At 33.7% G+C, this 15407-nt stretch overlaps 1 non-coding gene across 1 annotated transcript; it reads left to right on the forward strand.

Moving 5' to 3' along the window:
* The first annotated feature begins 12181 nt into the window (after positions 1-12181).
* LOC150055698 (small nucleolar RNA SNORA44) lies at positions 12182-12298 on the forward strand. Its single transcript, XR_016537533.1, has one exon. It is a non-coding gene; the product is annotated as a small nucleolar RNA SNORA44 (small nucleolar RNA).
* Positions 12299-15407: the final 3109 nt, after the last annotated feature.

A 15407-nucleotide genomic window follows, 5' to 3' on the forward strand; every position in this document is an offset into this window, starting at 1 on the left:
AAATATTTTTAAGTCAGTTAGAAATTTTGAACTAAAATTTATTGCCCTTTGCCTAAATATATTTAATTTATTCTGATATATGTATAATACCTCAAGTGATTTCAAGCACCATACAAGTTAGATAAGTAAAAATTCCTTTGATAAAAATAAATGTGCCATTTGGAATTAATTCTGGTGCAGAGTGACAGAGAAGGATGTAACTTTAGTTTTCGGCAGGTGCTTAAACAATTCTGCCAGCACACCTTGTTGAAGAGGCTGGCTTTCTTCCATCCTATTTATTTTGGCTCCCTTATCAAATATTTGGTGGCCCCATATCAGAAAATGCTTAAATTATTTGACTATTTCACCTCTGTTTCTAAATGGAATAGTGCCTACCAATGCAAACTTATTTATGTATTAGCATCTAAAAACGGATAGTTCAATTTTTCCATAGAAAATGTAAGCTAGAGATGATCTGAATTGCATTTAAAGAAAAGTTACATGAGACTAGAACTCAAAACTAAAAAATTCCTTCTCTACATACTGAAACTTTGCTGTTGATGATAATTGTGATCATCCATACACTATCAACTCATTTAACTGAACAGGATAACTCCTGAATTGCTGTCAGAACTTTTTACAGTAAGAGCTTGCAATGTTTCAGGAAACTTTTAATAGACTGCTTATCAATAATACTAATGCTAACATTTTATGCTAAAAATGCACTACACATATAAGGGCCATGACTTACATATGAGAAATTACAATGAAGAATTATTCAAATCATAAGGGAAAGGAAACATTCTAAATGTAACAAAGAGCTAATGATAGAACCAAACCACTGTTGCAAAGGTTTTAATAACTTCATGAATAATTATCTGAAAAAGACCCAACACTTGGAAGAATTTGAGCTAAACTGTCATATAGATAAAATTTAAACATGTGATTATTTTCTGAACATATATGACAAGTTACATTGTATTCACTCAGATGTTTCTAATTGTCACCTGCTGTCCTGGAATACTTAGTACTTTTTTTTACCCTTTCACTCTCAATGTGTCTTAGTATGGTAAATGATTCATCAAGTTTTCACAAGTACATCAAGGTGATATTGAGCTATATTCCTGGAAGCATGCATAAAAATAGAAATAGAATAACAGTAGCCATTAGGATAGCTGTACTCTGGAGTTGAAGACAAAAGAAGCTATATATAAAAATGAAATTATCAATAGGGGCTGTTCAATTGTATAATGATGAAATGTTTCATTCAGTTACTATAATGCCAAATTGTAGCCCTAAGCAGAGTTTAATTTTCTCACTGACTACTTGATATTTTGTAAAAATAAGAGCGAATTGTACTGACTTCCAGTTATGAAAGCTATTCCTAATTTGTAAACAAATTTTGTGTATTTTCAGATCTCAAAAAATATTGCTTTTTGTAGAAAAAATACTTGTTTATTTATTTATCCATTTGGTGGAATCATTCTCCCATATATTATGACCTTATTTTTCCATATATATTTTATTGTAATTAATAGAAGGGTTACATTATATTCACCAGATAGAAGGTGCATTTACTTCACAAACATTGATACCCTTTCTCATGCCTTGGTCCCCATTTCCCTCCCCCCACCTCCGCCCCTCAACTTGTTTTCCCCCCTTCTCTATCCTATTTCAAATAACCAAATATGCATATATGCAATATATTAGATAACAAGGTGAAATACTATAACAATATGAGATAACCAAGGGACAGCAAAAGAGATGAGAGATAACATAGTACATTAAGGACAGCAATCACTCATTATAGGGCTTTTATGCCCTTATTTTTAGAGGAAAGTGTTTAAAGCTTTATTTTCCCTCTGTTTTAACATAAACCCTTGTAGCTTAATTAGGACTTCCATTCAGTTCTACATATTTATCTTCTAAGCATATGAAGCACATTTCCATGAGCTCAAAATAGTTTTAATTATGTGGTTTGAAATTGCTATATACTATAAATCCCTGCTGCTTCAAATGTGGACCATGACTTCATTGAAAATCAGATTAGGCACTCTTTGTTTGATGAATAAGATCCTTCTTTATTTTTTATATATTTTTATTGTAATTAATAAAAGGGTTCCATGATATTTGCCAGATAGAAGGTGCATTAATTCACATACATTGATACCCTTTCACATGTCTTGGTCCCCATTACCCTTCCCCCCCACCCCCCATCTTGGTTTTCCCCCTTCCCTATCCAATTTCAGATAACCAAATACAAATTAAGTTGGCACCCAAGTGATGTGTATGTATATGAAATAGTCAAATGTATAAATCTAATTCCATTTTCTCCTTCTGTTTGTAGGGCTCTTTCTATTTAATTGTTATATAACAAATTACTGCAAACACTGGTGTAAAACAAACATTATTTGGCGGTATGGAAAACCTAAGGAAGGAGAGGGGGCAGTGTGGAGGAGGAGGGTGGTTAAGGGGTCTCCTGAAGATGCAATCTAGGTGTCAGCCATGCTGTTTTCCTTTTTGGAACTCTGAGTTCACTTAAAAGCAGATGTAGCTGTGAGAACTCATTCTTTCCAAGCTGAACTCTTAGAATATTTGTGATAGTATCTTCTTTGAGGTAAACAAGATAATGTCTCTGATCCTGGTGAAAGAAGTCATTATTTCAGACTTCACATGGTTACACAGGCCCACTTCTCAAAACTATTCTTGAAAATATTCAACAAATTAGAGCTCTAAATAGAATCTGAACAATCCCTTTACCCTTCTTATACGATGCTTTCTATCAAGGGAGATAACATTCTTTAAATATAAGAATAGATTATAAAAAGTGTTTCACATAGTGGGTGGAAATCTTGCAAGCAGTATAGAATATTCCTGTTCATGAAACATTTAATTCACAGAACAAAATGGAAATATGAACCAATAGGAAAATATAATTCACTTTTCCAGATATGAATTTTAATATATATCATGATAGTTATTCATAATAACATTATTATGAAAATTTTCATTTCAGTATACATATGAACACTTATTTTAATTCATAGAATTACTAATCAAACACATCTACCCATTTTATTCTTAATGTTGGTTTCTTACTATAACCAAATATATTCATATTTCTCTACTTATTTTGTGTATGTGTACAAGTATTGAGCTCAGGGTTTGGGCATTGTCCTTATTTTATTTTGCAAAAGATTCTGCTTTACCACATGAGCCCCAGTTCCACTTTCAGCTTTTCTGGCCAGTAGGTGGCTATAAGAGTCTTACAACTTTGATCTCAGCCTCTTGAGTAGCTAGGATTATAGTATGTGTCTGTATAGCCAGTGCCTAGCTTGCTTTAAGACCCATAAGACTCAGTTACTGTTCTTTCTACACAGCAAAATACATAACATTCATAACTTATTTTTAAAATTAGAAATGATTAATATGGGTGTTATTGATGTATGTATATCTCCCTCCCTGTTTTTTTGTGATTAGACTTGAAAAGAAGCTTAGAGTTTTCTTGGATATAGAAGGGTAAATTTTGTCCTTGTGAAAGAAATTTAAACTAACTCTGATTTTCAACTGTGATATTTGGAGTCATTGGATGTCACTAAAGGAAAAGCAATGGGCTGTCTGCTAGACTTCATATCTTTTCCTAATTTAAAGATATAATTATATTGCTGGGTGCAGGGGTTTATGCCTGTACTTAGGAGGTTGAGATCTGAGGATCAAGGTTCAAATCTAGCCCAGGCACTAAAGACCATGAGTCTCTTATCTCCAATTAATTACTAGAAGAGGGAAATTAGGGCTGTGGCTCAAGGGGTAGGGTGGTAGCCTTGAACTGAAGAGCTCAGGGACAGTGCCCAGGTCCAGAGTTCAAGCCCCGTGACCCATACACACAAAGAAAAAGATGCAGTTATAATCCTTAATTATTGGATTTTACTGAATACATGTTGCACTGTATTAAAAGTATAGAGTCATGTGCCTATATAATACAATTTATTCTGAATAGTAAACTATGTTTTCTAGAGGTGCACATTCAAAAGAATCCAAGTCTGTGTTTTGTAGGTTGCAAATACTCATTGTTATATATGTGTCAATGAGTTCTCAAACTACTACACACTCAGAGTTCGTATATTTGCAATTATTTGTTGAAAATTCCTTATGTTGCAATCAATGTTGTACATGTCAGGCATATGTACTGAGATTAAAACACAGCCTTAAAATTAAGCTTTGACACCACAGAATATGAGTTTAGGAACTGGCTAAAAGGTGAGACCAAGAGAGCAGCAAAAATATATAGGACTCTATATAGAATAGAGTAAGCGATCTAAACTTATAAGAGATTTATCTTTGTGTTTGTTGTTCTTAATGTAATATGGTATTTCTTTTCTCTCTTTTTCCCCTTATGGTTAATCTCTTGGGGTTACTGCATCTAACTATGTTACCTGGTATATTGTATATATGTTTATTTGTTTATTTTAAATATAGAAAGGAATAGGGGTAAATAAGATGATTGGGAGGGAGTTGGGGAAGAGAAATGAAGATGAAAACATAAGAAGGGTTATCAATACGTGAGGAGTAATGCACCCACTACCTGACAAATATAACTATAATACCTCAATACATTACTTGAAAATAAAATACAATAAACATTATTTTATTAATTAAAAAAGAAATTGTATTGGAAATTATATATGTGCTTCTTATCTTGAAATCTAGAAAATTACTTGTTTACATGTGTAGCTGACTGAGAAGGTTTCAAAAGAGAATGGTGAAAGTGTTGAATGTTATTACTTACCATCTGTGATCAGGGCTTGCAAGAAAATATCTGAATTTCATATTTTACCTAGACAAAACATTTCAACCTAGATCTTTCTGGGCTTGCAAATAAGACTTGTTTTCATTCTCAACCTCTCCAGATGGCAAATAGTTCTTAACATAAGAACTTGGCCTCAGAGCACTGTTTAAATTTAGCGTATTACAGTAAAAATGTCTTCTTGGGTCAAAGATCATACTGAGGCTGTAAGACACCTTGTTAAGATCTTTGAAAGATTCAAAGTGGTGCTTGTAGAGTTTCCTAGTTAAAAAGTGTTTAATGGTTTCAAGATTTTTTTTTCCACAGCAATTTGAATTTCTTCACAGTAATGATGGGCTTACCCCAGGGACATTTCTGTGGTATCTATTTTGTAAAAGAATAGACTATAATTTCTTATATAAAAGTAGCAACAAAGAATGTAAAATTGTGAAGATTAACATATGTAGAGAAACATACATGTATATATATGTATGTGTGTGTACTAATGCAAAGATCGCATTGAGGGTGATATAAATACACACACACACACACACACACACACACACACACAAACACTTAAATAAGCAAAAGAAGTAAATAAAACTGGGTGTAATAATATACACCTATAGTCCTAGCTGGACTAGAGATAGGAGAAGCACATACAGAAGCAAGGCCAAAAGGAAGGGTGAGACCTTATCTCAAAACAAATGAAAAGTTAAAGGCTTTGGAACATGGCTCCAGTGGTAAAGTTTAGTTTTTATGTTGAAAGCGTTAGACATCCATTCAGTCCCTACTAGTACCAAAAGGAAAATAAAATAAAATAAGGGAAAAAAACATAACAGCAAAACAACAGCAAGACAATTAGCAAGTCTTTTCAGATTAGGGTTTGTCACTTGGAGAAGAGCCAAATCCCAGGAGCCTCCTTTGTATTCAACTTCATGGCTGTTTTTTGAGATACTAGGTTTCAAGTTGGCCTTTAAGAGGTGGGTTCTGCTGGCAAGAAGTTTCATCATTTGGGATATACCCTCAGAGAAAATTCTGGGAGTCTAGTTACTTTCTCTCTTTCTTTCTAGGTACCATCAAGACCTCCCCTGCCTTCCTAGGGGTACAATAGCAATAAGAAAACTAACCATGGCTTGAGACTTTTCAAACTCAGTTAAACAAGTTTTCACTTTTAAATTGATTGTCTCAATTGTTTTTTTTTTTCAGTTGGGAAAAGCTAACAAAGATGATTGTATTTCTTATATCTGCATGAGCTGTTTCCTTAACAAATAGGTTGAATATATCATTCCCACATTGAAATAGGAAATATCCTATTTGATACTAAATAATGAGAGCAGATTATTAATGACTGGTAAGCAAATAAATTTCAAAACTTCTTTGCTTTGAGAATGAAATGAATTCATAGTATAAAAAAATATATGGCTTGCACAGCTAACATAGCATCAAACACATAGGCTTGCACTTAAAAAAGGCAGATTAAACCTTATTAACACTCTGCAACAATTATGGAACTCAGCTAACATGGTAGGCCAAAGGCCGATGAAGCTTCCTGAAAATAAACTAGAAGTAAAACATTGTTGTGAAGACCAAAGGCTATTAAGAGCTTGTCCTAAATATTATCTTCTGGAATACCAAATTATCCCATGAATCCATACCTCAAGGTCAAGTTGCATTAACCCACATATAGGTAGTCCATCTACTAAGGTCAAAGAGGCTGCTACATATCCTTGCAGGTCAGTGCTTATAGCTGAGCCATTTAAAAACTTCGGTAAAAATCTCCATCACCTGAGTAGAAAATTTTACAATTAGCTTTCTGAGTCTACCAAGGTTAAAAGTCCTTGCCTGACTTAAACCCTAAAACAATTTCTCCAGATTTCACCGGTTAAAAACCACATTCTTCTGTACTAAACCCAACAACAACAAAAATCATAAGATCAATTCTGCCCATAACATTACTAAGAAAAAACTCCATAGACTTTAATTTGCTGAAGTCTACTGCTTAATCATATGGATATAATAGTTGCATTAATGCTGATTAGGCTCACCATTCATTTATGAAGCACAATTTACATGAACAGAGTTCAACTGCTCAGTTGCTGGTGTTATCATTTGTGTTAAAAAGGGCCCTGGTGGTGGTTGGTTACATAAGCAGAAAAATATAAAAAAAAATCTTATTAGAAGCCTAAGAAGGTACAATTGGGTTTGTGTTCTTTATTAATGTGGTTTAAATTTAGTAATAAATCAGAAAAACTGACACTAAAAAAATAACAACAACAAAAAAAAACAGCTACTCAGTTTCTTTGTGAAATGTATCCATGGGTTGTCATTCCTCTTCCCCTGAGCAGGAAAGGCTCAGATTTATTCTGATCCTAATTATTTCAAATAGGAAACAAAAGCTCCATTCATGTGATAAGATCTGCTATAGGAGTTCCTGAGAGAACAGATGAGTGAACAGAAAAGTGACAATAGTTTATACAATGGTTAGAGTGCACAAGGTAGTATATTGAATTAAACCTGGAACAAGTTACAGGAAGTTAGTCAACCCTCGGCATAAATTACATCTTTTACCATAAGGTAGCAAAATTTCTTGGCTCGGGGAAGAACAAGTGAGAAACAATCTATGGATAGATGAGTTTTTTGCAGAGATCCATGCAGCTAAAACTGAGTCAGTGAGGAGGTGTTGAGAAAAGAGATGGGAAGATGAATAAGATGATTTTAGTAAGGATTACTACACATGGGGATAAGATAGTATGATGAGGTAGTGCCCTAGATTCTCTGTGCAGGGTTGTGAAGAAAACAAATGGAATCAGTTGCAGAAGTCTAGGACATAGTTGGCATCAACTACCATGATAGGTTAATAGTAACAGGAAAAAGATAATTGAATTTTTATAGAGTGAATAACAGAGAAGAGGAGAAAATAAGAAAAAAAATGAGGATAAAGCTTTTTCTGGGACATAACCATAATGGCAGTGTTACTAACCAATGTGCAAATGCTTAGGATAAAATATACTAGAATAGAAAAACAGATGGTTGAAAGATAAATCTACAAGTTTCACTTGGTTAAATGGCTGTGGGGGCTACTGTAGAATAAGTTCAGGCGTATGGCTACTGGAATTTGTTTCATAGCACATGGAGATTGAAGAATGGATGGCCTAAATCTGAGACTTTGAGTGCTCTGCCACTAACTGAATAAGTAGAAAAAAGAGCCAGAAACTAATATTTAACAAGAGGAGAAAAAGCAGAGAGTTGAATATCAAAAAAGATTTATTTCAGAATGAAGAGTAAAGTGATGCTCAAATGTGGAAGGCTTTGAAAAGTAAAGAAAGATGGTACATGAATATGAACAGATTTCTATTTTATTTCTCCTTCTATATAGAATTTCAGGGCACTCCTTTAGAGATTACAATTTAAAATGTAGTCAGAAGACCCCATAAGATTAAGAAGATTCTTATGCAAGTATTATAGGAATATATACTATATAATCAATGAGATTACATGGGTAGGTTGAAGCGTTGTCTTTACCAGCCCTTAGAATTAACTGTGAGAAATACAGAAACAATAAAACAAACCAATTCTAGCTGGAAAGCTTTTTATACTTGTACAGGAAATTTTAAACAATAAAAGATAACATACTCCTCTAGGCAATTAATTGATGCACCTACCATAAAGTTTTACATAATGGATCTATATTATCGCTATATTTAATGTTTAATTTGGTACATTTTTATACATTTTTTCCTTCAAGTATATTTCACAAGGAAATTCAGTTGAAGAATTGACAATTTTACAAAAAGTCTTCAAGACATATGAATACAAGAACACATTAGTTCAGAAGCTATATGAAAATCTGAAATTTGGACTTGCTGTGAGAGTAAAGCATGTCGCCCACTTTTGTATGACATGCATTATTCGTATTCAATTGTGAATCCAGAATAAACACTAAGGGCATGAACATTGTAAAGAACAAAAGAGAAATATGAGTCAATTATTGTCAGTCATTAGAGTTAATTATTTTGGACTATGAATTTGTGTTTAATTATTTTTCACTTCCTTTTTCTTTTGATAAATGTATAAATATATATCTACATTTGTGTAAATGTCCATCTACAGAGACACTTGAATATTGCTGTAGCTAATCCTGAATAAAGAGATTTATTTCATCTAAAATATGACCGTTTCTTGGAAAGACTTAGAAAAAGTCATATTACGTGAAGTAAGCCAGACTCAAGGAACATAGGCTCAATGGTTTCCCTCATTTGTCATAATCAGTAGAAACCTTGAGCTCTCCTAGCAGATTTACAATAGAACAAAACCTAGATATATAAGGCCATATAGTATGACACTAAATAAAAGGACCTCCAGAATATAGAAACAAAAGCCATATAATGTGTGATTGTTGTCCTTAATGTAGTATGTACTCTCATCTCTTTTGCTATTCCTTGGCTGTCTCATATTGTTATAGTATTTCACCTTGTTATCAGATATATTGGATATATGCGTATTTGGGTATTTGAAATCAGATAGGGAAGGGGGAAACAAGATGAGATGTGAGGGTGGTAGGAGGGAAATGGGGACCAATACATGAGAAAGGGTATCAATGCATGTGAAGTAATGCACCCTCTACCTGGTGAATATAATGTAACCCTTCTATTAATTACAATAAAAATATATGGAAAAAATTACCATTTCTAAAATTGTTCTTGAAATGGAATACTATAAAACCTACCTTAATAGATGAGACTATGTAAACTAGATGCATGAGCTAGTCTATCTAAACTAGCTCATTATGAGCTATAAAAACAAATATATTAGTTGATTAATTATGAATCACAACAGACTAACAGATGTGGAAAAACTATGTGTGTTGAACATGATTATTTGGAGATAATTTTGGTAAAATTAAGGATACATAGCCAAGATTTCTAAAAAAATTCTTCCGAGAAACTACATTTATAAATCAGTATTACAAAGCAAAGTATAAAGGCATAAATTTAAATTTCTCACTTTTGAAACATATGACAAAAAATGACTTACACATTTTATTTTCTACAAAATGAATTTTACTCTGTTATTTACTTTCACTCACCATAAATATTATGAAAAATTAATAACTATACACTTTCCTTGCCAGCATTTCTTTTTGGGCCATTATTATTCATTTCATGCCATGATTATTACTGAAAATAATTTTTTTCATACAGATAAGTATGGTGTTAAAAAATTGATCTGCTCCAGGTGTCAAATATGCTAAGTACACTGCTGATGATAACTCCTTTGGGGTCAGAGAGAAGATTCAGGTTTCTAATCAAAGACAAAAGTAGTTCATCCACATGAAAGTAAAATTGCGTCCTCATTTCCATTGTCAGGGAATGTAATATGAAGGATTATTAGAAGAAAAAGAAATCATTTTGATTGTGCTCATATTTCTTGTAGACCACTTGGAGGAAAAGAAAATTAATTTTTACTCCTTAAATGCCCTTTCAAATTAACTAAAATTATGGAAATAAACATGTTTTTAAGTCATGTTGAGTGCTATAAATGGGCAAATATATTTAGAAGTAACTAACAATAATAAGCCTCTCTATAAAAAATTTCTAAATATCAAGGTGATTTTTAAAAATATACAACATGAATAACTATCAAACAAAGCAAAGAGGTAAGGACAGTTATTTGGGTGGAAAATCATACTTTGTGAAGTGGTAAGCAAATGGATTTTGACAAAGTAAAAATTGAAAGAATATAACATGATTAATTTCTAGTGATTATATCATTTGGACAAATTCTAACAGAAGAATGAAATGGCACTGAAAATTTCATCTGTAAGTGTGCATTTGTATATGATATTCAAACTACTTTTCAGGACATAGAAACTGACTATGACAACTAATGAGTAGCCTCAATTCTCCCTTTAAAAATAACCTTGGCTGGAACAAAACATTGAAAGTTACTTCCTTTCCAATGAAGTTCGCATCTAAAACAAAGTACAGGTATTTCTCATCCAGGTGAAGATAAACTCCCACTGAGATCTTTGCTGAATTTTTCCATAGCTCAGGTACACCTTCTTTTAAACTGTATTTTGTTTCATTATTTTTTTTTATAGAGGTTATACATTCTCCATGCTAGTTCTATCCCAGGATTTAAAGAAAGGGAATCTCACCTATGAAGATGATTCTGTAAATGAATGAAATGAGAAGGTAATGATATAGAACTTTGGAGTTTGATCACCTGACTTGCAAATGACAATAAGAATTCTACTTGAGTGGGGCGTAGTGGTTCACATGTGTAATACTAGCTACTGAGATCTGAGGATCACGGTTCAATGCCAGCCCAGGCACTGAACATGTAGAGATTTTTATCTCCAGTTAATCACTAGAAAATGGGAAGTGGTGCTGTGGCTCCAGGGGTAGGGCAGTAGCCTTGAGCTGAAGAGCTTAGGGACAGTGCCCAGGTCCAGAGTTCAATCCCCATGACCCACCAATAAAAGAAAAAGAAAAAAAAAGAGTTCTACTTGAAGATAAAAGATTCCCACTTTGTAGGAGAGCTGAGATCACAACATGGAACTGTCAACCTCCCCTCACAAAGTCCGGATAGAAGACAATGAAACTGCAAAACGTTACAATCCACAATCCCTTTTGTCTTATTAGTCCACAGACATTAAATAATCAATGAGTTAATTTTGACCCAGGATGAAGCATTCCCAGCCTGTGTTCAAGGAACAGGACTCTGAGAGACAGCATCAGACCCAATGGATATACTGAATCCTCCTTTCAAATCACTCTAGCCCTACTCCTTCCTTGCCCAGTGGGCTACCTAATTTTCATATATCATTATGAAAATAGCTATGTTCTATATGATTTTGACAGTTCTATCCAAGTTAATCTTCAAATCATTATATCATACTTACCTTAATTACTTCTAAGCTTTTAATTAAAGAAGGAAAAGGTGCCTACTTTTATTTTTTAAAACTACACACTTAATTTCCTATATATAGTATTAATATTCTTTCAGAATGTAGATCAGTCAATTTCTTCATATCAGTGAGAAGGTTTCAATGGAAAACATTATGAAAGTTGAGCTGCAGATGACAAGATACAGTTAGACAGTCATAAACAGTAATGTCAGGCCGGGAATTTGGCCTAATGGTAGAGTGTTCGCCTAGCATGCATGAAGACCCAGGTTCAATTCCTTGGTACCACATACTGGTACGGGGCCTGAACTCAGGGCCTGAGCACTGTCCTTGGGCTTTTTCTCAAGGCTAGTGTTCTACCACTTGAGCCAGAGCACCACTTCCAGCTTTTTCCTCTGTACATGTACCGAGAAATGGAACCTGAGTCTCCATGCATGCTAGGCAAGCACTCTACCACTAGGATAAACTCCCAGCCCAGTGCCCAGCTTTTCAATTATTTTTTTTTAAATTAACAACTTGTAAATGGCTTATTTCATTAGCAACTGCATGTGAGAATAGCTTGGAGGGACTTAGACAGCTCAGATCCCACATAATATCTGTAGCTGTCACTTTCCTTTCCTATAATGTAAAAAAGAGAAAATTACATAAAGTCCTGTATTTTAGGGAAAATTTTTAATTAAGAATTTGTAAATTGTTTATTTTATTATAAAATATTTATGTAAGTATAATAGTTATTAGTGGTGAAGTCATAAAAAATGTGTGATATGGGCCGGAAGTTTAGCCTAGTGGTAGATTGCTTGCCTAGCATGCACAAAGACGCAAGTTTGATTCCTAACTACCACATATGTAGAAAAAGCAGGAAATGGTGTTGTGGTTCAAGTGATAGGGCTGCAGCCTTGAGAAAGCCCAAGGACAATGCTCAGTCCCTGAGGTTAGTCCCAAGGACTGACAAAAAAAAAATAATGTGTGATATGTCAAGTCTATTTATCTAAAATATAACTTGTAGCACTTATATATAAAATATAAAGAAAAAGCTAATGAATGGAGCATGGTGATGAAGTTCAAAAAGCCATTAAGTAGCACCCATGCTTTAACTCTGCTTTACAAATGAGAAAACAGGAAGAAATATTATGAAAATAACTTGAACTGTATTACATAACGCATCATGAAATACATAAGTTGAGCTTATTAATGATTGAGAAAGAGTTTCTAAAATAGGGAAATGTGAAAAAGAAACACAACTCTTTCAATATTTGTGTGAAAAGGATTAATCTTCAATAATACTCAATGTAGTTACTTTTTTGTTGCAGTTTCCTTTTGCTTTTTCCTCCAGAGAATTTGCTTCTAGCAACACTAGACTATTATATTGGGGATTATATAAAAAGTATACAGGGGGCCAGAAGTTTAGCCAAGAGACAAAGTAATTACCTAACATGCAGGAAGATCCAGGTTAGATTCCTCATATATAGAAAAAGCCAGAAGTGGTGCTGTGACTGAAGTAGTACAGCTCTAGTTTTCACAAAGCCCAAGGACAGTGCTCAGGCCCTGAGTTCAAGTTCTGGGACTCACAAACAAAATGTGTATAGGGAAGCAGAGACTGTACATGGAACAACTTATTGCCCAATTACCACACCCTAGAAGCAGAAAAGATTGTACTTAAGATCAGAAACAAATAGTATATCTTACATCAATGGTATAATAAGAAAAATGAATGAGCAAACTACAAAACCCTAACATAGGAAGTTGTTATATATAAATTGGCCTTTACAGTTTATGACATATAAGAAAAGGATTTTGGCATTTTCAAGCTTTTCCCCCCTTCTAAAATGTTAAACTTTTGACTCTCAGGTCTATTGGAATATTTAAATCTGTGCACAATATTGTATTTGTCAGCAAGCCTGTAAGAACAAAACATCAGAGAGAGTGACCTTTAGCTTCCACAAACTGCATTATATATGTTATAGTCACCAGAACCAAACATCCAACTAGTTTAGAATAAGGGAGATACCAGTAAGAGACGTGAGCTTTACAGTGTTTACAGACATTTTACAAGTGCTTTTTGAGACAGGTTTGATTTACTGAATCCCAAGATACTGTTTTTGCTTCATCTTTTTTGAGGATCATTGCAAAAATAAAAACATTAAAACACTCAGTGCCATGTCCTTGAAAAGGATTTTGTATCGTTGTTTTAAAAAGCAATGTCTTGAAGACTGAAACTGTGTCTTCAGTTTGTTTTTTGCACAATGGTTTTGATTATACTGAATGTGTTTTACGAGGACTTTCATGGTTGACATTTATGAGAAAATTTATCCTTTGATCTCTGAAGCTACATAACATAGCTCCTTCCAGCAGAAATGTGATATATTTTTTTTTTTGCCAGTTATGGGGATTGAACTCAGGGTCTGAGCACTGTCGTTGGATTTTCTCAAGGCTAGTGCTCTACCACTTGAGCCACAGAAGCACTTCCAGCTTTTTTCTAGGTATGTAGTACCGAGGAATCAAACATGGGCCTTTGTGCATACTAGGCAAGCATTCTACCACTAGGCCAAACTACCGGGCCAGAGATATGATTTTTGTATACTGTTAAGCCACCTCATTGTCACTTAGAGATATGAAGAATTCTTTAATGTTACATTAGCAAAGATCCCAGAATTAATATGATATGTATATCTTCTGACCATGGATTATTCATTGATTATGATACATTGGAATGGATTGTTACATGTATATATATATATATATATCACTATAACGAATGCCTTAAAATATATCTTATTGAAAAGAATGTGTACAATACCGCAGTTTTTTTGCTGGTCTTGGGGCTTGAATTCAGGGTCTGAGTACTGTCCTTGAACTTTTTCCTCAAAGCTAGCACTCTGCCACTTAAGCCACAGCACCACTTCTGGCTTCTATGTATGTAGTACCGAGTAATCGAATCCAGGTCTTAGTGCATGTTAGGCAAGCACTCTACCACTAGGCCAAACCCCCGGCCCTACAATACTACATTAAAGCATAGATTTACTGGTTGTTATTAACATATTTCTGAGTGCACAACTCCATGAAAGTTTACATTAAGTATTCCTTACAAATACTTAAAAATTTAAGATAAAGAATAATGATTTTTAGCTCAAAACCACAAGTATCTGTAATTCATTCATTTAACAAATATTTCCTATGATTCTTAATTTTTTATTTATTTACATTTATATAGCCTTTGTTAGCCTGGAAGTTTTAATTTACCTGCCTCAGTCTCCTACCTGCTGTCATTACATATATGTGTTGCTATGCCTGACTCCTACTGTTCTATTTTAAAATAACTTTACACATGTAGAAAAGTTCCAAAACTACTAGAGCTCCTATACAACCCCTAACTCACTTTTCCTGTTTCTGTCATGTCATATCACAATAATAGCAAAAATAATCATAATGACGTATAGCATTTATATAGAAACTGGACCTATTTCACAAGCTTCTCTACTATGTGCCTACTTTTCTCTTCCAAGACCTAATATAAAACTTTACACTGTATGTAGTTACTTTGTTCCTTATTCATTTTAACAACATTTTTTCTTTCTTTACTTTTCATAAAATTGATACATGGTTATTTTTTGATAGTATAAGGATTTGAACTCAGTAGACTGAGCTTAGTAGACTGGTCCAATACAGCTGATTTATGCCGCTGCTCATGTTATTCATTATTTTAAGGATTATATGTTGCTTTGACCTGTATGAACA

This window comes from Megascapheus bottae, chromosome 13, assembly GCF_031878675.1.
Source record: "Megascapheus bottae isolate mThoBot1 chromosome 13, mThoBot2.hap1, whole genome shotgun sequence".
NCBI lineage: Eukaryota > Metazoa > Chordata > Mammalia > Rodentia > Geomyidae > Megascapheus > Megascapheus bottae.